The sequence below is a fragment of the Pelodiscus sinensis genome, chromosome 10 (genome assembly GCF_052426305.1).
Source record: "Pelodiscus sinensis isolate ZL-2025 chromosome 10, ASM5242630v1, whole genome shotgun sequence".
NCBI lineage: Eukaryota > Metazoa > Chordata > Testudines > Trionychidae > Pelodiscus > Pelodiscus sinensis.
The window spans coordinates 8,239-31,638 of NC_143061.1; the positions used below are offsets into that span (position 1 = coordinate 8,239).

Below are 23,400 nucleotides of genomic sequence, written 5' to 3' on the forward strand. Positions count from 1 at the left end.
TGGCCCAGAAACATCCTTTCCTCCAGAGGAAATGCATGGTCCCTTCCTACAATGACCTTCCACCCACATGCCTTTCCTACTCCCATTAGCGACAGTCACCGTTTAGAGAGCTTCTGTACAAAAATGAGAAGACGCAACCGCAGGAATGCTTCTCGTCATCAAACCTTTTGGCAGATACTTAACTAGGACGATTTGACAGGCGTTTCCCCTCTCGATGTCTCGTTCCCCTCAGTCGTCGAGGACTCACAGACCTACGAGAAAAATGCATAAAAATATTCACACGTCTTGAAAATGACAACACCGATCCGTACAAAATTGGACGATACTTGCAAATGCAAATAAAACCCAACTGCAAACCTGATTGCTAACTTCAGCTATATTTTTTCCCCTTTTCTTTCACGTTCAGTCATCTAAAGCCCCACGAGTACAATGAATCAGAGAGAACTTGCATTACACATTACAGTAGTCTCAGAGCAGCCCCTGCCTAACCCAGCCAGAAAACTGCTATGCTTCTGCAGCAGACACTCTAGAAATCCTATCGATGCTAATGATGTGTGTTTTGCAGAATGGCTATCGGAAACAATTCCCTGTATCATCTTCCCACATGCATTAAATACACTACAAATAACATAAAATGCAATTAAATCACAATACAAAAATGAGAACAGAAGAATGGTACTTTAACCAAAAATACAGCCCAGCGTTACCCAATATCAACACTCACCATGATCGTAGGAGTACCTAGCTACACCTCCTCAAAGCAACCCAAAGCTGAATGACTCCCTGGGCCTAGATGCCCAGCTTAAATGCTACCATAAGCTCCGCCCCTCAATATCCCAGCATGCCTTGTAGGCCAAAGGAAGGTATAAATGCAGCCTCATAGGCCACAGACTCCCTTTACTTCATTTCTACATTAGCAGCGACAAGAGCAGCTCATGCTGAAGCATTTATCATCTGTTCTCCTAACAAATACTACTCTCCACAGACTCAAACTCTGTGACCAGGTGAGGCTACAGTCACCCCTCTTTCTGGGGGCAAGGTTTTCCTTTTAGGAACCTGAAATAGGGTTTCTCAGGGCGTACATAGCTACTGGGTGCTGAAATAGCTACTTTAGATGTACTGAAGAGGGTGTTTGAACTGGAGTATATGCAGAGTGTAGGAAACATTACTTGGCTGGTGCCAGAGAGGATACACGCTGCCTCATTCTCAAGCTGAAGGGGGGGGGGGGGGTCATTCCCTGTTATAGTGCCGGCCACCTGATACAAACAAGAAACCCACCATGCCCCCCAGAGCCAATATGATGGGCAAATGGCAACCTGTGAGAACTTGTACTCTGATGATGTGAGGTTCAGCACTGGCCAACGCTTCTTTTCAGGCTCCCTCCCCCCATCTCCTCTAGACCCCACTGCCTCCCCCAATACTTAATTTTCATACACAAAGGTCTCAGACCTCAATCCTGACACAAATTAGAACATGGGTGGCCCAGTATGGAGCAGCAGCTGCTAGGACAGTGCTCAGTTCTAAAGGCAACCCAGCCCTACACACACACACACACACACACACATACCCACCCACCCACCCACCCCAGCACCACTGGTAAAGGACAAAGGTAGCAATTACCTAGAAGCCATTCCATTTCAAATGTCCCATGGGCCCGAGACAGTGGATGTAAACACAAAACCCCTCACCCCTTCCCACACCACAAAACCCTGCCCCAACCCAAACACCTCAAAAATCTCACCCAGAGCCAGACCCCTTACTCTTGCCCAAACCCGAGGCCCAGTCTGAGGAAACTGAGTGTACATGGAGAACAACTAGCAACAGACACAGGACAAATTGAGTGAGCGTGAATTGGCCTGTTATTTTGAAATAACTATTCCCCAGAGCTGTGTCTAGACTGGCCAGTTTTTCTGGAAAAATCAGCCGCTTTTCCAGAAAAACTTGCCAGCTGTCTATACTGGCCGCTTGAATTTCCACAAAAGCACTGACTTCCTACTGTAAGAAATCAGTGCTTCTTGCAGAAATACTATTCTGCTCCCTTTTGAGCAAAAGCACCAGTGAAGACAGCTCAGATTTGTTTTCCGCAAAAGAGCACCGAACACAAAAATGGCAATTGGGGCTTCTTTGCAGAAAAGCGCATCTAGATTGGGACAGATGCTTTTCCACAAAAGCACTTTTTGCATAAAAGCATTCTTGCCAATCTAAATGTTCTGTTCTGAAAGTGCCTTTAACGGAAAATTTTTCCATTAAAAGCATTTCTGTACAATCATGCCAGTCTAGACATAGCCTAAAGGTCCATCTAGACTGGCAAGATTTTGCACAAAAGTGGCTGCTTTTGCACAAAATCTTGGCAGCTGTCTAAACTGGCTGCGAGAATTTGCACAAGAATACTGACGATTGTCCATGTTCTTGTGCAAGAACAGTGATGTTCCCGCTTGGGAAAAAGCCCTCTTGTGCCAATGTACACAGTCTAGACACAGCCTTAGAGAATTGTGCCCGCAATACCGCAAATGGCCACCGAGTGTCACTGTGGAGGCGCTGCAGAATTATACGTGCATTACCTGCAATGACCACCGAGTGTCACTGTGGAGGCGCTGCAGAATTATACGTGCATTACCGGCAATGACCACCGAGTGTCACTGTGGAGGCGCTACGGAATTACACGTGCATTCCCGCCAATGACCACCGAGTGTCACTGTGGAGGCGCTACAGAATTACACGTGCATTACCGGCAATGACCACCGAGTGGCACTGTGGAGGCGCTACAGAATTACACGTGCATTACCGCCGGTGACCACCGAGTGTCACTGTTGCTCTGCTAAGGGCAGGTATTTCGGAATGGGGCATTTCTACCCTAATAATATTTCCTGTTTTAAATTGACATGGATTCAGTGTATATGCTCAGATGATCTTATTTCCCAATAAAAAAGATTGTTATTTCAATGTAAGGCTTGTGCTGTATAACAGAGTAAGTACTCCCCACAGTCACTCAAAATGGAGTCCCAGGAAGCACTGGGGAGTAACTAACAGCACGTCTATAAGACATCACTTTAGAAAAGTGGTAACGTGAGCATCCAGAGGGGAAGCCCGTTATTTTGAACGTATTTCAGAATAACAGGCTTCTTATTTTTTGTGACAGGACAGTTTATTGTTCCAGAATAATGCCATTGTTGAAATTGCTATTTCTAGATTGTGTATGCTCCACTGTCGCTATTTACAAATAGCTCCTTCCTAGGGCCATTAAAGTAATTATGCTCTAGTGTTTCTTGGGGCTCTAAATCAAGGTAGCACATCCTGCCTCAGCGTAATTACAAGGCTTCTCTGTAATGGGGAAATGCTATTTCAAAATAGCATATTCTAAAACATCTATTTCAGAATATAACTTTCCAAAATAAGTGTGTAGTGTAGACATACTTTGAGTCAAAGTAGCATGTCCTTACTAAGGGCGCCTACCTCTCACAAATTTTGATGCTTCCCTGTTGTGGGAACACACTATTTTGAAAAATATTTTCAAATACTTTATTTGAAAATACCCAAAATACCTTAATTCCCCAGTGTGAACATAGCAGTGCAGTGTAGCTGTAATGTTTGGCTATTTCCATATACCCAAGAATCCCAAAATATCAATCCCTCATCTTCACAGCAAACTTGGGTTTTTTTTATTCATTATTCCAAAGTCCCTGTAAATATCATTCTATGAGGCGAAAGGGACGTTTTCTTAGAGCACCTTATTTTGAAATTTGGCATCACGTAGACGGCGCCAAATGATGAAATAAGCCATTTTGAAATAGCATTGAGATTGAGCTATACAAATTGTGTATTTTAATTGTGTATCTTATTTCAAGTACTCTGTAGAACTCTGAGACTCTCTTTACCCCTCCTTCACCCTCAAAGGTTCTCCCTCCACCCACTTTCCTCTCCCAGATTCTTTCCCCAGCCCCTCTCCAGCTACTTTGTTTTTTGGAAACAATAAACTGGGTGTGTTTTTTATTTGGGGTCAATGTCAGTTTTATTGTCTCTGCAGGGGAGCAGGGGGAGGATTGAGAGGAAAGGCAAAGAGGGGCAAGGCACAGGCCCCTAGTGGGGAGGTCCTGGGGAGCGTGTCACTGGGGTCCTTGTGAGAAACTTTCCCTCAGGGCCTCCCGGATGTACACCCCCACCTGATGAGCCTCCTGGATGGCAGCTGTGCGCAGCTGTTCAAAGGGCCTGCTGACCTGGCCTGCCTTTGCTCCCCCCCCCCCCCCCCCCCGCCCAGGAGGAACACCTCCCCCTTCGGATCACAAATATTGTGGAGCGCAGAACACTGGCCACAACTTGGGGGAATGTTCCATTCCCCAACATCCAGCCGGGTGACAAGACATCTCAACCTATGGGGGGAGGAATAGCTCACTGGTTTGAGCATTGATCTGCTAAACCCAGGATTGTGAATTCAATCCTTGAGGACGCCATTTAGGGATTTGGGGCAAATCTGTCAGGGATGGTACTTGGTCCTGCCACGAGGGCAGGGGACTAGATTCAGTGACCTATCAAGGTCCGTTCCAGGTCTATGAGATTAATATAAATAAATATATGGCGCTATAAATAGGTATAGCTCCATATATTTACCTCACCTTGAGACACCCAAAGGCACCCTCCACTACAGGGTGGGCCCGGCCAAGCCGGGAATTGAAGCATTCCTTGCTAGGGTCAAGGTGTCGGGTGTAAAGCTTCGTGAGCCAGGGCAACAGAGTGTAGGTCACAATGCACAGTTGCATGTACACATCCCCCACCCTGATGATGAGGTCAGGGAATAAACTGCCTGCCTCCAGCTTCTGGAAGACTCTGGAGTCGCAGAAGATGTAAGCGTCACGTGTCTTCCTCGACCAGCCTAAGAAAATGTCGGTAAACTGCCCACGGTGGTTGAGAGGGCCTGTGGGACCATGGAGAAGTAACCTTGTGGTTTATATACATAGATGCCTGGTAGTCGGCGTAGTCGGCGCTTGGGCAGGGATGTGGGTGCCGTCAATAATATCACTACCACACGGTTCCGTGTTGCTGAGGTGGATGGTGTCGATGGCCCGCATGTGACATAGTGCAGGTGCTGTTTACTTTGTAACCCAGTGTTCCCTCCTGGCTGTGTTGTTATGTGTGATTCCCAATGAGTCACTCCTCATGTGTATTGGCCCCAGACACCTAAGTCTCAGCCTGAGCAGATAACAAGGCTGTTCCCAGAGGGTGAGACAAAAGAAGAGAGGCGGGCTCGGCCATCAGGCTGGGGGGGGTAGGGCCTGGGAGTTGAGTTAGTCTCGGCTGGGCTAGGTGGAGTGAGGATGTTTTAGACCAAGAAAGGGAGTGAAGCCCCTTCCCCTCGAGAGGAATAAAGCTGTCTGTCCTTGCTCCTGTGTTAACATCTCTCTTATGCTATGCTGTGTCGCTGAAAAGAAATAAACTCTTTAACTCTACTGGCTGGCCAAGAGACACATCTGGCTGTGGCTGGGGGTGCAGGGTTGGGGGCTCCCCATCACACCGCACCACCTATAGCAGGAGACCAACAAACAGAGAATCACTGGGGTGCCTGAGCCCTGTGCAGGTCCCCCAGCCCACCTCTTCCCTGCCCACACATATCAGGAGCCACCCCCTACATAGCCTATCCCTGGCAGGGCTGTGTGAGGGTGGGACTGAAAAATTGCCTGGGAAAGAGGCTTCTCCATCACCCCCAACCACCCTTTCCCTAGGATTCCCCATTCCAGCACTTCACACACCCCTTCCGGGACCTTAGCTGGAGAGCGCCACGCCTGCATGACGTGGGCCCTGACGGTCGACTTTTCCACACCAAACTGATTCCCGACACATCGGTAGCTGTCCGCCGTGGTGACCTTCCACACGGCAATGGTGACCCGCTTCTCCAGAGGGGAATGTGGGTCACATGCGTGTCCCGTCATGTGAGGGCAGGGGAGAGCCAGGAACACAGCTCCAGGAAGGTCTCCTTCCTCGTGCAGAAATTCAGGAGCCGCTGTTGGTCATCCCAGAGCTCCATGTCAAGCCGGTCCCACCAGTCAGAACTAGTCTCCAGCGCAAGAAGCGGCGGTGCACAGTGTGGTGCAGCTGGAAGAGCTGCGCTCCCGGACAATCAGCTGGTGGTTGCGTTCCTGCATGGCCAGGACGGCAGCCTGTAGAAACTGCAGCACGATAGCTAAGGGCCGTCAAGTGCCCAGAGGCAGCTCTAGCTCCACAACTGGCAAGCTGAGGTGTCCACAAAGGCAACCGGAGCAGTCAGAGCTAAGGCTTTGCTGTCCCTCCAGGGAAAGGAGAAGCACCCAAGAAATGGTTGTACAGGGGAGGGGGGGGTATCCTTTGCTACCTTCAGAGGGTCCCTTATCCCGCTTCTCTAACACAGGACCTAGGCCCATCCCTGAGGCAGATGGTGTTGTCTGCCAAGCCACTACTGGTGTGGGCAGAGGGGGGTGGGATCAAGCCCACCATTCTGTGCTCCCCAGACAAATCCCTGCCCTATTCCTGAGTTCACTGGAGATCCCACTCTGTCTCCCTGCCTTCAGTGGGTCCCTTCTCCTGCCTTCCTAATGTGGGAGCCAGCTCCATCCCTGGGGGGGGGGGGTCTATGTTGGCTGTTTGGCCGCTCCCAGGGTGGGTGGGATGGGCCCACGAGCCTGCCCTGCCAGGTGAAAGGGTCTCAGATAGCCTCAAGCAGCAGCTCCCAGAAGTAATTGCTGACCCGAAGCCCTGCCTGAAGTGGTTCTGAGTAGCCTTAAATGCAATTCTGCATCCAATCAGTGTGGAGCTTTAGTTTGAAATCGCTAAGTGCTTTTTGAAATATACCCTTAGGGTATGTTTACACTGCAGGCTTGTCTTCACTGCAAGTTTCGTTCGGAGAAAGCTATTCTGGAAGATATCTTCTGTAAAAGCTGATTTTGGAAATAGCACATCTACATTAGGGGAGCTTATCTCAGACTAATTTTGAGGCGTCCCGGTAGTGTGGACGCTCTATCTCGATTTAGCGCCCCAGGATGGACTGGAAAGGACTAACTTTAGAATGAGGTGCTATTTTGACATAGCAGCAGTGGAGCGTTCACTCGCTCACCCACTGCTGAAAAAGCTTTTTCAGAAGAGGCGTTTTTCCGACACTGGTAAACCTCATTCCGTGAGGAATAAGCCCTCCATTGTTTCAATTTTCTTTTGAAATAACGCAATTGCTGTGTGGATGCTACTGTTGTTCTGCCAGAATAATGTCCCTTATTCCAGAAAAATGGTACAGTGTAGACACACCCTTAGGGCATGTCTACACTGCAGCACTAATTGGAACTAACTTAATTCAAATTAGTTAATTCGAACTAAGCTAATTCAAATTACTGCATCTAGACCTAAAAACTAATTCGAATTAGCATTTTGCTAATTCGAAATAGCGTATCCACATTGACTGGACCCCGAACCGAAGTTAAGGCTGGCCAGAACCAGTGCCTGCAGGGCATCAGGTTAGGACTTAGAGTGTGGAGCTGCTAGCCGAGGGTTGTGCTTAAAGGAACCCGACCCCCACCCCGGACAGACAGTTCTCAGGGTTCCCCACTTGCTTGTCTACCTCGATGAGGGACAGCAAAGCAGTCCTGTCTTGGAGGCACATCAAAGCACTTGGCCATCAGCCCGGCTGCACTTGCCCCAGGCTGCCATCCAAGGGGATCAATTGGGAGGCTGTCAGGATCCAGGAGACCCTGCAGGGGAGCTTCCACCCCGAGGAGCCCGCAGAGCCACCCCAGTCCTCCCCATCGGGGGCTCATGCCCCATCCTCCCTAACCTCCTTCCCTAGCCCCCTTCCTGATTTAAAAAATAAATGACACGTGTGTTGTTAAATAAAGAGAGTTTATATTTTTGAAAACTGAGGGGTGGGGATTAACCTCTGGGGAGACTGGGAAAAGGTGGTGGGAGAGAGGGTGGGAGAGGGGAGGTGGAAACCTGGGAGGAGGGAGCTGGAAGGGGGAAGCCAGGGGAAGAAGGAGGAGGGGAAGTATAAAACTATGGTACACCATATCTTCAATTCTGTGTACAGATGTGGTCTCACCTCAAAAAAGATATTTTGGCTTTGGAAAGGGTTCAGAAAAGGGCAACTACAATGATTAGGGGTTTGGAACAGGTCCCATATGAAGAAAGGCTAAAGAGACTGGGACTTTTCAGCTTAGAAAAGAGGAGACTGAGGGGGATATGATAGACATCTATAAAATCATGAGTGGTATGCAGAGGGTGAATAAAGAAAAGTTCTTCATTAGTTCTCATAATAGAAGGACTAGAGGACACCAAATGAAATGAATGCACAGCAGGCTTAAAACTAATAAGCGAAAGTAGTTCTTCTCACAGCACATAGTCAACCTGTGGAACTCCTTGCCACAGGAGGCTGTGAAGGCTAGAACTATAACAGAGTTTAACGAGAAGTTAGATAAATTCAGGGAGGTTGGGTCCATGGAGTAGGAACAGTGTCCCTGGCCTCTGTTTGTTGAAGGCTGGAGATGGATGGCACGAGACAAATCGTTTGGTCATTGTCTTAGGTCCATCCCCTCCGAGTACCTGGTGCTGTCCTCTGTCGGCAGACAAGCTACTTAGCTAGATGGACCTTTGGTCTGACCCAGTATTGCCGTTTTTATGTTCTAAGCTCAGGGCCGGGAATCTCACTGGACCAACTTGATTTTCATGAAAACCTGCTCATGGGCTCACATGTGACCTTTGGTGGCCAGGCTGGCAGCTATCCTGCCCTAGATGGCCATATTCCTGTGCCTAGTGTGGAGATCGTGGATGTTGGAGGCCTCCCCCGAACCTTGACGAGGTCCACGATCTCCGCACTAGATCAGGCGGGCGCCCGCCTCTTGCAGCCCCAGGCAGGCTCCTGGGAGCCATCAGGCTGGTCCTGGGAAGAGGCAGAGGGCTGGGTGGCAGCCAGTGGCTGGCTCATGCCGTGCCAGGTGCAGGGTCTGCTGGCTGGGTGCTGGCAGGATTGCAACTGGCACAAGCACTGTAGCCAGACCGTGGCCCTTTAAGGGCTCCGGGGCCGGGAAGGGGGCAGAAAAGTTTCCCTGGTTTGGCCCAGAGTGGCCACCAGGGCAACCTGGGAAGGGCTAGCCTCCAACTAGTTCAAATTAAGTAGCTACCCAGCCCTTAATTCGAACTAGGTAAACCTCACTCTACGAGGAGTAACGCCTAGTTCAAATTAAGCGTTCCGCTAGTTCGATTTAAATTCAAACTAGCGGTTTGTATGTATAGCCGCTATTAAAGTTAATTCCAACTAATGGCTGTTTGTTCGAATTAACTTTGTAGTGGAGACACACCCTTAGAGATTTGTGCCTGTCTATCAGCAAATGGCCACCGATGGTGCGTCTAAACTACCCGCCGTTTTCAACAGAGGCCTTTTCTAAAGTATTTTTCGAAAAAGCCTCTGTTGAAAAAGCTTCTAGATTAATTTTTTTGCTCCGCATCATGCTATCAGCTTTTTCGAAAAAGAGCGTCCAGACTGCCAGATGCTCTTTCCAAAAAAAAAAAAAAAAGGCACCCAGAAGTGCTTCTGGCAGGGCATGGGGGCAGCCTTTATTTCCAGGTGTTGCTGCATGCCCTTTGCAGAGACATGTGCTTAAAGGGATTCCCCCGGACAGCCGTTGCTCTGCTCCTGCTTTTGGCTTGCCTACCTTCTGGAGGGAAAGCAAAGCTGCTGCAGTGCTTGCTCTGGTTGCCCTGCTTCCTCGGACACCACAGCAGTTTATTTTCAGGTTCAGGGTTTTTTTCTGCTTTTCACTGTGTTGGGGAGAATTCACAGACATTTGCGTCGGGTGGTCAGGCCAGGCATGCAATGCCCGCATCTTCCGGAACTCATACCTGTACCGCAGCCTGCAGGCTGGGTCATTCTTTCTGGAGTGAAACTATGCAGTCAGGGATGTTCAGATACCTACGTGCATTGTGACTGACACGGCGAACCCCCTTATGACCTGGCTCATGAAGCCATTCACTGGACACCTGGATGCGAGCAGGGACCTCTTTAACTCTCACCTGAATCGGGCTTGCTTGGAGGTCGAGTGCGCCTTTGGCCGTCTGAAGGGCAGGTTTATATGCCTTCTCGCTCAGCTGGACATGGGGGAACACAACATCCCCGATGTGGTTGCTGCATGCTGTGTGCTGCACAACCTAGTGGAGAGAAAAGAGGCGGCCTTCCTCCCAGCGTGGGGTACACGAGCTGCTGTGGAGGGGAGGCACTTTGAGCAGCCCCGGACAGCTGCCATCTGGCAAGCCCTCCAGCTGGGATTGCGCATTCAGGAAGCCCTGAGGGAGTGATTCTCCCAAGGAGCCCAATGAGTTTCCCCAGGGCCTTCCAAATGTGGGATTGCCCCATGCCTCCAGTGCCTTCTCCCCCCATCCAAAGCCCCTCCCAGCCCCACTTTCACACTGAGAACAGAGACAGGCTGTGACAGACCGGGCCGGGTCTGGTTACAGCTGATGGCGTCCGCTCTGGGTGAATTGCTCAAACTAGGGGCTCCTTACAGTCCCCAGACTGGTGACCTTCCCAAATAGGCCACAAACCAGTCCCAAAAATAAATTGTTTGTTAACAAAGTAAAGTGCTTCCCTTACTGACTCTCACAGGTAGGAAGGGGGATGTCAAGCTGGAAGGGAGGGGGGAGGCTCAGGGCTGAGGGTGCCACCTGGATGACGAGCCCCTGCCACCCTCGCTGCGGAGGCCTGCTTGGAGATGGCTGCGCGTGCGGGCTGGGGCTGGGCAGGAGGTGCGGCTGTACCTGAGTCTGGGATGGCAGCGGGTGAAGGAGCGTCGGAGGGTGAGGGGAGGGGTGGGGGAGCTGGTGGGGGGGGAGGGCAGGCTGAGCAGGAGGAGCAGGAACAGACACAGGACCGGAGAAGGCTATGGCCTCCCGGATAGCAGTGCAAATAGCAGTGCACTGTGTTGAGGAAATCTCGCTCCCCTGGGGTACAGAGTCCCCAGAAGGGTCCGAGGCTGGAGGTCAAAGCAGTGAGGCAGGAGAGAAATCCAAAAGGAAAATTTTATTATGCATGCAGGCTGACAGCTACCAGAGTGAGAGCAGCAGCAGCCCTGAGAGAGAGTTTCCGGGATCCTTTATACAGTGTGTTCAGACAGTTTAGTTGTTGATTGTTTTCTTTAACATATCAAAGTCTCAGCAGAAGTACTCAGACATTTCTGTTCACACCAGCTGTGCTAGAAGTAAGTTTTACAGTACAAAGGCACATGAGAACCTGACTGAGGAGTCTACAAGGCAAACTGTGACAAAGATAAGAGTTTACACGACAATTTGTGACAGACTAGGAGTCTCCATGAAGTTGAGATAGGCATTGTAAGGGTCTTGATTAGAGTTAAGATGATTTCTCTCTGTTACAGGGAGAGAGGCCTGGAAAACTTTTAACCCTTACAGCAGTTTTCTGTTAGAGAGTTTTGATTTCCTGCACAGTCCCTCCTTAGACACAATTGGAATTTTTCTCCCACAGCTGCTGCACAAACTCGTCCAGCAAGCGACTGCACCTCTCTGTCTCTGCCTGCATCCTCTGATTACAGGTCTCCTGCATCCCTTGCAGGGCCGAGATGTGCTGGCGCACCAGGTCCAAATACGTGCGCCAGTGCCGATGGGTTCCCTGCAGCCGTCTGGGAGGTGGGAGAGGTGTGGCCCCCCCACCCTCCTGGACAGCTGGGCTGGATGTGGAGGACAAGAGGGAAAAGTCATCAGTCATGCATGCTCACACTTTCCCTGAGAGACAGCATGCCCTCCTCAGCAGTCAGTGCCTGTCCTCTAGGATCAGCAGATGCTCATGTGGTCTCAGCAAGGAGTGGTATGCCCTGAGCAGCAGCCACAGCCTCCCTGAAGCCCAGACAGTGTGCAGGCCACCATCCTGCCCCCCTCCCCATGGCCAAGCAGCACAGACAAGTGCCAGGCCACAGTTGGGGTTCCCGCAGGTTGCTAAGAAGCCTGAAGCTGTGTGGCAATTCCCAGGGTCCCAAACCCCTGCCTGTACCTGGCATCAGTGTCTGTAGGAGCAGGTGGTTCCTCGCAGCCATGCGGGTGCAGGGGTAAGACATCCCTCCCTGAGGTCAGCCGTCCCTCCCTGAGGTCAGCCATGTGTGTATCCCCCTCCCCCCAGGATGTGATCAGCATGACATGTCACAGTACTGCACCATCCACTTTGCTCCCGCCTCCCCTGCCCTGTGTGTGATGGACCCTCACAGCACTCACCTGATGTTCCCTCCCTGGTGCCCAAAGTTGTCTGGGCAGGAACAATAGAGATGAAAGGTCTGGCAGGAGTGTCCACCAGGGCTTCTACCCGGAGGCCTTTATTTTCGACAAAAAATCTTCCCCGCATCCACACTTCCCTTTTTTTGACAGATAAATAGTGTTATTCCTCGTAAAACGTAAAATGAGATTTACCGCTGTCAACAAAACCGCCGCATTCTGTTGATTTACTGTCGACAGAACGCGGCGGCTGTCTAGACGCAGGTACAGATTTTTCGAACAATCCCTGTAGTCTAGACACACCCCGAGTGTCAGAGTTGCTCCATTACAGAATTGTGCATGCATTGCCAAAAGTGGCCATCGAGTGTCACTGTTGCTCTGTTGCAGCATTTTTACGCTAGGCAGTTAGGAGTTATGAAATAACAGGCTAGTGACTCCTGTTTGTGATGAGGAATAACCCTCATGTAGAAATTGTTATTTTGAAATGTCTTCAGTATATTTGCTCAGCTGTTCTTATTTAGAAATAACTACTCCCCAGAGTCATTCAAAGTAATTACTTCCCAGTGCTTCCTGAGACTCTAAATCAATGTAGTACGTCAACATTAGGGGAGCCTGACTCAGACTAATTTCAAGGCTTCCCTGTAGTTTGGATGTTCTATTTCAAAGTAGTTAGCTTATTCTGACATAAGTGTGCAGTGTAGACATTGTTCAAAATAATTTTAAAAGATTCAAGGTATAACTGCCTAACTAAGTACTGAAGGAAAACTGCAAATTTCCATTTGCTCTTAGTCTGCATTGCGCTAGCTGGCTTCCAGCCCTAGTGATGGGCTCAAGGCTTTAGTCTCTGCCACAAGTCAGCCATTCTTTCATGAATCCAATGCCACTGAGAACTGAAAAGAGAATGAGAGGAGACTTGTAAACTCGACCACCACTAGTGGTCAAAACACAGACATAAACATGTGCATCACCTAACTGCTGGTCACTGGAGACCCCTTCTTTATTCCTCTCCAGCCTATCCAGGTCCTAAAATGCTCATAATTTATAAGAAACTATGACCATCTCCACTTCACCACACCCTCAGTCCACTATACCCACACCCTACCCAGAATACTCTGGTCCTCTGAGCGACGTGATGATTGAGCAAACAACTGGAGAACAATGTGATGATGTCCAGTGATTACACGGACAGATGCTCTGTAGTCTGTCGCCCCTCCCTCCACATCGCTGTATTTGAAGGGCAGAGACCCACGTGCAGCTACTTACGGAGAGGAAAGGACAATCCCAGACAATTACCAGCCACAGGCAGAGCTCTGCCTTCCCCAGGATCCGTCCCATGGAAATCACAAGCATCTCTCTGCACGCAAGGAGGCACCTCGCTGCACAGACACTGGCTGAAGATAATTTCACAAAACATACACCAGCTCCTACACCGTCACGAGAGAGCTCCTCAGCTCCACTGTCAATAGTAACAACAGGTGACTCAGACTCACTTCAGGCACATGCCCCTCATCTAGCTGGATCTCCAGAGTGACTCCGATTGCCTACAGCAGGCCTCTGCAAAAACAGCAAATAACCCATGGAAGAAGTATCACTGCCAAAAATGCTACAGCTGCATGAGACCGTCCAGTACCTGCCTCTCTCTCCAACCCTTTCTACAACATGGCTGTTCCGCTACAAGACACAGACTGAACACCAACGGGTCAGTTGGCTGTAGCTCCCCGCTGACATCAGGATTATGCCAAGAGACCCACTCATCTTCCATGCGCTCGAGTCCAAGCCAGTAAGAATGCAAACACACCTCACATGCCGCTTCCTCTCTTTTTTCTGTTGTGTTGGCTAACACGGATTCATATGCTCTTGTGTTGCCCAAACGTCCAGTTTTGTGAGACCCCTTTTTAACTCATTCCTACCAGCTTTGGATTAGGGATGTTAAAGACGAGTCTATCCCCATAAGCAAATGCTTATGGGATAGTTGTCTGTTGACTAGTCAGCTAGTCGATTCCCCACACCTTGCTGCCTCTCTGAGATTGAAGTACTCCTTCCCCCCGGCCCCAGCTTTCTAAGTGGCAGCACTGCATGGCTGAGCTGGGGATCAGCTCTGCGGCAGCTGCCCCTTTGAAAAGCCACCTCCACACGTTTAAAGGGGCAGCCATGGACCCCGGGGTCAGCTGAGAACTCCCCAGCTGATCCCCAGCTCTGCGTAGCATTTCCCCAGCTGGCCCCAGGTTCCACACGGCATGACCTGGGGCTCCTCATGGCATGCAGCACGGCATGGAGCCTGGGATCAGTGGGGGACTCAGAGTCCCCAGCTGAACCCAAGCTCCACTACTTTGAAATGCACAACAGTCCCTGCTGGGCTCTTGTACTTTTCAAAGGAGGAATGGGGAAGTGCCTATCGACTTTGATTTAGTCACTATTTATCCCTTTAGTCTCTCCTTTTTCAAGAACATTTGTGAGACGTTTAATAGCAGTGGTCCAAATGCAGATCCCAAAAGCATAACACTCATTCCTACTCTCCCCGTCATAGCCACCAGGCTGCTGGTCAGTCCTCATGGTTAAGGGGTTATCCTAGCCAGATATTTGGTCAGCCAATAACAATGCAGGTAGGGATTTCAAACTGGGAACAAAGCAATTTTTAACTTTTTCCTCCTCTGTCTGAGGCAGAGTGGGTTCTTCCAGGTAACAGGGAGCTGCGAGGCTGTCTCGCTCTCTCTAAGAAAAGTCTTTTCACAATATGTAAGTACGGCAAAGTTTAATTAATCTATCAGGTTTTTAATTGTTTTATGGTTTAGGAATTTCAAATTGATGTTAAAAGTGGTTTTTTTTCCTCTTTGAAGCTTTCTAACCCACAGAATTGTCTCTGGCTACGTCTAGACTGGCATGATTTTCCAGAAATGGTTTTAATGGAAAAGTTTTCCGTTAAAAGCATTTTCGGAAAAGCGCGTCTAGATTGGCACGGACGCTTTTTCGCAAAAGCGTTTTTTGCGGAAATGCATCCATGCCAATCTAGACGTGCTTTTCTGCAAAAAAGCCCTGATCGCCATTTTCGCGATCGGGACTTTTTTGCGGAAAACAAAGCTGAGCTGTCTATACTGGCCCTTTTGCGCAAAAGTTTTGCGCAAAAGGACTTTTGCCCAAATGGGAGCAGCATAGTTTTCCGCAAGAACACTGACAATCTTACATGAGATCGTCAGTGCTTTTCCGGAAAAGCAAGCGGCCAGTGTAGACAGCTGGCAAGTTATTCCGGAAAAGCGGCTGATTTTTTGGAATAAGTGGCCAGTACAGACACAGCCTCTGAGTATACAAATTGGTGGCCCTTGCCATCTAGCTACCTTAACTATACTTGCAATGGTAGTATTGTTTTGATAATAAACCTATAGCAGGTTAATTAGAAAAGAAAACAAACTTTTTATTTTGGTGTCCTAGTTTTATCTGTAAGCACTCTGTCTGACTGGCTGGGAGACAGCTAACACAGACTGCAGCTTGTTTTTCTCTTTTCTTTTTCAAGCTCTGAGGGGAAAAAGAGCTTGAGGTACCCCTGAGGTTTTAGGGAGGAGGTTTCCCAAGTGATCTCATCCCTAGTTTTCTTGGACTACTTGGGTGATGGCAGTGGATATTCCCTAAAATTTGGGTTTTAGGATTTTGGGGGGAAGTTTTTGTACCAAAGCCTGGAGAGATCAGGTTTTGGGGTACTTTTGCAGGCCCCTGCACCTGCATTTGTTGTGCCACAGTGGGTTACCCCCCCCCCCATCTTTTACGGGGAGTACCCAGCAATGTTTTTATGAGGATCTAACAATACTTCAACTGCTTGAATGTCCGTCCATTTGTTATAAAGAACGAGAGGGGCGGGGTGATTTAAGCATAATAATGTCCATGCCCCAAAGGCAAAGCCACATCAGCTCAAACTCTGTTGCATTTAAGAACTGCCTCTGGAGTTAGGACATGAGCTTTAAGCACACCTCATGTATGAAATCCAGGGTTTCAAACTCAGGAGGGGGGCTACTGCCCTCCTACCCCATTTCTCTACCCAATTCTACACCCATAGGACCAAGGGCACCTACCCCCCTCAAACAATGGTGCCCTTGGCCTTATGGGTGGAGAAAGGGCAAGGTTAGGAGTGCACATTGCCATGGGCTGGGGGTGTTAAAAGGAAGAGAAAGGAGGGGTTGAGGGATCCACTGGATGGACGGGTGGACTGGAAGGATCAAGAGCGTGTTGGGCTGGGGGCCGTTAAGGAGGAAGAGGAGGGTGGGTGAGGGGGTCCTTATGTGTTGAAAGATGAATGGGGAGAAGGTAGGGTGAGGGTTGAGGTGAGCTGGGAGGTGGCTGTGACGGACCGGGCCAGGTCTTGGCACAGCTGAGGGCGTCCGCTCAGGGCGAATTGCTCAAAACTCGGGGCTCCTTACAGCCCCAGACTGGAAGCCTTTCCCAAATAGGCCATAAACCGGTCACACTGAGTGCTTTAGCTGCCAATCTGGCCAGTCAGAAGCCTCACGAGCAAAACCCCTCAGACACCCCAGCTCTCCCTGTACCACAATTAGCCCTGGGCCTGCACACAGGTGAGGGGGTTGTAGAACCCAATCTCACCTTCCCCGAACGGGTCTTTCTGGTCCCAAAGAACCAGCCACAAATCCCCGGTCACTTTACTCTCTGGATCTTACCCACAAGATCACGCTGGGCCAATCCTTTAGAATCTGAAATCTAAAGGTTTATTAATAGAAGAAAGAAAAGCATGAGAGTAAGGTTGTTAAGGCAAATACATTACATGCACCAGTCACCGAGTTCTCGATGCAGGCTCTCAGCAGAGATGTTATAACTGCTATCTTAAAGGTCTCTGGTGTTCATCCTATGTCAGGATGGGTCAGCAATCCTCCTCGGCTCTCTGTTCCTTGCAAGGCTGCATCTAGGATCAGTAGCAGAATTGAAGACAAGATGGAGTCCGCCTCATGGCACTTGTATATCTCCCCGGTACCTTCCAAGTGGAGCAGGTCACATGGTCGAATGACTTAGCTCTGTTTCATATGTCAGCAGCCATTTTGCCCTGGCTGGGTTGCATGTTCCCAGACACAGTCCTCAGGTGTGTATTGGGCACCTTGAGAGCCATTATCCCTGGACCAGTGCTAATTAGCATACTCATTCAACGGACAATCCTCCTTTACAACAGGCAGTGCAGGCCAATATCAGCACAGACTCCATATTCATAACTCCACACACAGATATCATACAAGTACATGAGTAGCATATACAGAATCTGTAGAACATGACTTTCATTTGACATCTCGCATGGCCCCCTTTGTATAGACTTTGGGGCAAACACCTCCCCCCAATTGGTGCAGCAGTGATCTGGCTGCTCCCCTTAAAATCCACTAACGTGACACCCAGACAAAAGACCACAGCCTCTGCTTTCCTCTTCCTTTGAGGCCACTCCCTACCACCCACTGCTCGGACTTAAGGACAAAAGCAATTGTGTAACTGTTTAACTTCAAAAAGATCTCACCAAATGTAGTGATTGGGCAACAAAATAGCAAATGAAATTTGATGTGGATAAGTATAAAGTAACGCACATTGGAAAAAATAACCCCAACTATACATACCATATGATGAGGGCTAATTTAGCTACAACTAATCAGGAAAGATATCTTGGAGTTATCGTGGATAGTTCTCTGAAAATGCAGTATGCGGTCAAAAAAGCAAATAGGATGCTAGTAATTATTAAAAAGGGATAGAAAATAAGATGAAGACTATCTTAATGCCCCTATATAAAACTTCTGTACACAGTGTTCAAGATGTGGGCGTACTATATGTGGTCTCCTCACCTCAAAAAAGATACTGTACTTTGGCATTAGAAAAGGTTCAGAAAAGGGCAACTAAAATGAAGTATAAAACTATGGTACGCCATATCTTCAGTACTGTGTACAGATGTGGTCTCCTCACCTCAAAAAAGATATTTTGGCTTTGGAAAGGGTTCAGAAAAGGGCAACTACAATGATTAGGGGTTTGGAACAGGTCGCATATGAAGAGAGGCTAAAAAGACTAGGACTTTTCAGCTTAGAAAAGAGGAGACTGAGGGGGATATGACAGAGGTCTATAAAATCATGAGTGGTGTGGAGAAGGTGAATATAGAAAAGTTCTTTACTTGTTCCCATAATATAAGAACTAGAGGACCCCAAATGAAATGAATGGGTAGCAGGCTTAAAACTAATAAGCGAAAGTAGTTCTTCTCACAGCACATGGTCAACCTGTGGAATTCCTTGCCAGAGGATGCTGTGAAGGCTAGGACTATAACAGAGTTTTAAAAAAAAACTAGATAAATTCATGGAGGTTACGTCCATAAAAGGCTATTAGCCTGGGGGAAGGAAGAAATGGTGCCCCTGGCCTCTCTTTGTCAAAGGCTGGAGATGGATAGCAGGAGACAAATTGCTTGATCATTGTCTTCGGTCCACCCCCTCTGGGGCATCTGGCACTGGCCACTGTTGGCAGACAGGCTACTGGGCTAGATGGCCTTTTGGTCTAACCCAGTATAGCCGTTCTTATGTTCTTATCAGTATCAGAAGTGCACCGATGGATATGGAGCACGTAGCTCCACGGGATCTGCTGCTTCAGGGGTGATGACTTAAAAGCCAGCTCCCCACGTGCACAGGCTCTCACCTCCCCCCAGCCCTTGCTGACTCTGTATTAGAGACAGCAAGGGGGAGGGAAGCGTGTGTAGTTGTCAGGATTAACCGATAAGCCCAGGCTTATCAGTTAATCGTATACACGCCTATACGCTAACATCCCATTCACCGACTGTCACTGTTAGCATTTCTGTAACGGACTAAGTGCACTGCCGGGAGCAGGTACGCCTTGAGAGGCCTCCAAGCTTACCCAGTACATGGAGAGACCTTTTCTCAAAGGCCCAGCTTCTGATGGGTTTGGTCCTCCTTCTGGGATGCCACCGGATGTGCTGGGATTTCACTGAGACTACTTGCTCCACTAGCCTTGCCTGCCTCTCCCTGTTTTGCTGACTTAGGCTCTCTGGCCTCTGGGAGCCCGCGCAGGTTGGGACGCACCAAGTGTAGAAACACAGAGTCTGCAAACAGCTCTCTACGGTAAGGCTTAGCTAGAAAATCGTCCAGCACTCAATTGCAGTTCCCCTCCGGAAAGTACACCCAAAATAATATTATCTGACGAGGGAGAGAAATCACTACAATGTAAGCTCATACGTTTGCCCATCCCCTCAATGAGGAGTAACATACGCACAACTTCTCCCGCTCCCCTCCTGCTGTTAGAAATTACACAAACTACATTTGTTTTATTAAAATCTAGCTTTTACAGTTGAGAGATTGCTGTTGTTTCTCAAAACAAAATAAAGCACGCATACCGTGTATGGGTGTAGGCATGGATGGAGGAAGGGCAGCGTTAGGAGTGCAGGTTGCCATGGGATGTGGGTGTAGAAAGGAAGAGAAGGGGGGTGGGACCCAATGGATGGGAGCATGGATTGGAAGGGTCTGGAGTGTGGGATGGCATGGGATGGGGGCTTGTTTAGGAGGAAGAGGAGAGTGGTTGAGGGAGTCCTTACCTGCGGAAGGAGGGCTGGGGGGAAGGTAGTGATGGGGGTCACATGGCAGGTGGGATGGGATTGTGGGGGGAGGGACTGTGGATTGGGAAGGGAAGAAACGGGGCTGAAGGGTCCTATAGATGGGGGAAAGGTAGGGATAGGGATAGAGTGTGGGATGGGGAGTGTTCTAGGGAGGAAAAAGAGGGGCTGATGGAAACATGAATGGAGGGATGCTCTGAGGGTGCAGGTTGCTCTGACTCTGTGGAGAGAAGAAGGGAAACTGACGGACACCAGGAATACGGGGTATGGGATAGGGAAGAGCACTGGTGGGGGTGCACGTTGTGTGAGGGGGAAGTTGAAATGTACTGACGGAGTGGAACCTCCGTTCGGACTCGCTGTCTAAGCGAACATGACATCCCTTCCTAGACCAGTGTGGGCCATAAGCCGAGAGATTTCCAGACCCGACACTTATCTCCCCGTCAGCGATGGCTGCTCCGCTCCCAGCCGGACTGTTCTCACCTCGCTTCGACCAAGCTCCCGAGCTCCCTGTTCTCGTTTCCGTTCCATCCCCAGACGGGAGGACACCGGAAGGGTGGACTTCTTATCGCTCGCTACCGAACAGAGCAGAGGGGAAAAAACAAACAAACAACTTAGCTTTTCAGTCCGCAAGGACGCGGCATCGCTTCTCCTCCCACCATCGGCCACCCCCTCCCGCTGCCACTCCAGGAACGCGGAGAGAACGGAGGCCTTGAATCTTTATCCACGCTCTGTTGAACCGCCTACCCCCCCTTCACCAGGCTCCGTGCCCCAGCAGGAAGCTCTCTGCCTCAGAAGAAACATACTGCCAGGACGCTTGAAGATTTCAAAGCACGCACCTCTTACTCACACAGAGCCATGGGAAGGCCGAACGCTGAGGACCCTTCACGTGTTCCAAAAATCACGTCCAGGCAGCTCAAGTCCATCTCGGACGATTTCTTCTCCGCCCACGGCCACGCACTGATTCCTCTGCAAGGGTGGCCGAAAAAGCCCAGCGTTAGCTCTCACTCACTAAGGTCTGTGGCTGTGGGAATTCTATCCTTTAGCCCTTTCCCCCCGTCTCGCCTATGTATCGGGCCCTCTACAAGAACACTGAGTCAGTCAGCCATGACGCACCACCGCTCTCCCTTGCGCGACTGGCGTACCTGCAGAATTCCCGTTGGCTCCTGAGCCCTTAACCCTTGAAGATGCTCACCTGGAATGCCTGCAAGTGTGCTGTACAAGGACACGGCAGAAGCAGAGCAAGGACAAAGACACAGACAGAAACAGACAGACAGAACGTATTGGCCAATACGAGAGAGCAACAAGAGAGAAACACATAAGAGGCAGTCAGAAACCTTACCACCTTGCGTCTTCCTCCTCGAGCCAAGCGTCTGCTGAGAAGGACACCGTGTTCCAGAGAAACCAGCACCCCTGACAAACGGGAGCCCTGTTTCTCCCACTACCAAGGAAGCACCTCGGGAACCTCCGCTCGGACTCGCTGTCTAAGCAAACGTGACTTCCCTTCCTAGACCCGAGTGGGCCGTAAGCCAAGAGATTTCCAGACCCGACACTTATCTCCCGGTAAGTGATGGCTGCTCCGCTCACAGACGGACGGTTCTCGCCTCGCTTCGACCAAGCTCCCGAGCTCCCTGTTCTCGTTTCCGTTCCATCCCCAGACGGGAGGACACCGGGAGGGTTGACTTCTTATCGCTCGCTACCGAACACAGCAGAGGGGAAAAAACAAACAAAGAACTTAGCGTTTCAGTCCGCAAGGACGCGGCATCGCTTCTCCTCCCACCATCGCACCGCAGCCTCCCACCGTCGGCCACCCCCTCCCGCTGCCACTACAGGAACGGGGAGTGAAAGGAGGCCTTGAATCTCTATCCACGCTCTCTTGAACCGCCTACTGCCCCTTCACCAATCCCTAAGCCACCAGGCTCCGTGCCCCAGCAGAAAGCTCTCTGCCTCAGAAGAAACATACTGCCAGGACGCTTGAAGATTTCAAAGCACGCACCTCTTACTCACACAGAGCCATGGGAAGGTCGAACGCTGAGGATCCTTCCCGTGTTCCGAGAATCACGTCCAGGCAGCTCAAGTCCATCTCGGACGCTATCTTCTCAGCCCACGGCCACGCACTGATTCCTCTGCAAGGGTGGCCGAAAAAGCCCAGCGTGAGCTCTCACTCACTAAGGTCTGTGGCTGTGGGAATTCTATCCTTTAGCCCTTTCTCCCCCTCTCGCCTATGTATCGGGCCCTCTACAAAAATACTGAGTCAGTCAGCCATGACGCACCACCGCTCTCCCTTGCGCGACTGGCGTACCTGCAGAATTCCCGTTGGCTCCTGAGCCCTTAACCCTTGAAGATGCTCACCTGGAATGCCTGCAAGTGTGCTGTTCAAGGACACGGCAGAAGCAAAGCAAGGACAAAGACACAGACAGAAACAGACAGACAGAACGTATTGGCCAATACGAGAGAGCAACAAGAGAGAAACACATAAGAGGCAGTCAGAAACCTTACCACCTTGCGTCTTCCTCCTCGAGCCAAGCGTCTGCTGAGAAGGACACCGTGTTCCAGAGAAACCAGCACCCCTGACAAACGGGAGCCCTGTTTCTCCCACTACCAAGGAAGCACCTCGGGAACCTCCGCTCGGACTCGCTGTCTAAGCAAACGTGACTTCCCTTCCTAGACCCGAGTGGGCCGTAAGCCAAGAGATTTCCAGACCCGACACTTATCTCCCGGTAAGCGATGGCTGCTCCGCTCACAGACGGACGGTTCTCGCCTCGCTTCGACCAAGCTCCCGAGCTCCCTGTTCTCGTTTCCGTTCCATCCCCAGACGGGAGGACACCGGGAGGGTTGACTTCTTATCGCTCGCTACCGAACACAGCAGAGGGGAAAAAACAAACAAACAACTTAGCGTTTCAGTCCGCAAGGACGCGGCATCGCTTCTCCTCCCACCATCGGCCACCACCTCCCGTTGCCACTACAGGAACGGGGAGTGAAAGGAGGCTTTGAATCTCTATCCACGCTCTCTTGAACCGCCTACTGCCCCTTCACCAATCCCTAAGCCACCAGGCTCCGTGCCCCAGCAGAAAGCTCTCTGCCTCAGAAGAAACATACTGCCAGGACGCTTGAAGATTTCAAAGCACGCACCTCTTACTCACACAGAGCCATGGGAAGGCCGAACGCTGAGGACCCTTCCCGTGTTCCGAGAATCACGTCCAGGCAGCTCAAGTCCATCTCGGACGATTTCTTCTCCGCCCACGGCCACGCACTGATTCCTCTGCAAGGGTGGCCAAAAAAGCCCAGCGTTAGCTCTCACTCACTAAGGTCTGTGGCTGTGGGAATTCTATCCTTTAGCCCTTTCTCCCCCTCTCGCCTATGTATCGGGCCCTCTACAAAAATACTGAGTCAGTCAGCCATGACGCACCACCGCTCTCCCTTGCGCGACTTGCTTACCTGCAGAATTCCTGTTGGCTCCTGAGCCCTTAACCCTTGGAGATGCTCACCTGGAATGCCTGCAAGTGTGCTGTTCAAGGACACGGCAGAAGCAGAGCAAGGACAAAGACACAGACAGAAACAGACAGACAGAACGTATTGGCCAATACGAGAGAGCAACAAGAGAGAAACAC

The 23,400-nt window shown here is 50.1% G+C and overlaps 1 long non-coding RNA gene across 1 annotated transcript; it reads right to left on the reverse strand.

The window, feature by feature from the left end:
- Window positions 1-10,973: 10,973 nt before the first annotated feature.
- LOC149523836 (uncharacterized) lies at window positions 10,974-19,072 on the reverse strand. Its single transcript, XR_016350323.1, has 4 exons — window positions 16,982-19,072; window positions 13,510-13,770; window positions 12,220-13,106; window positions 10,974-11,681 (listed from the first exon to the last, which is right to left on the reverse strand). It is a non-coding gene; the product is annotated as an uncharacterized LOC149523836 (long non-coding RNA).
- Between the last annotated feature and the right edge of the window lie 4,328 nt (window positions 19,073-23,400).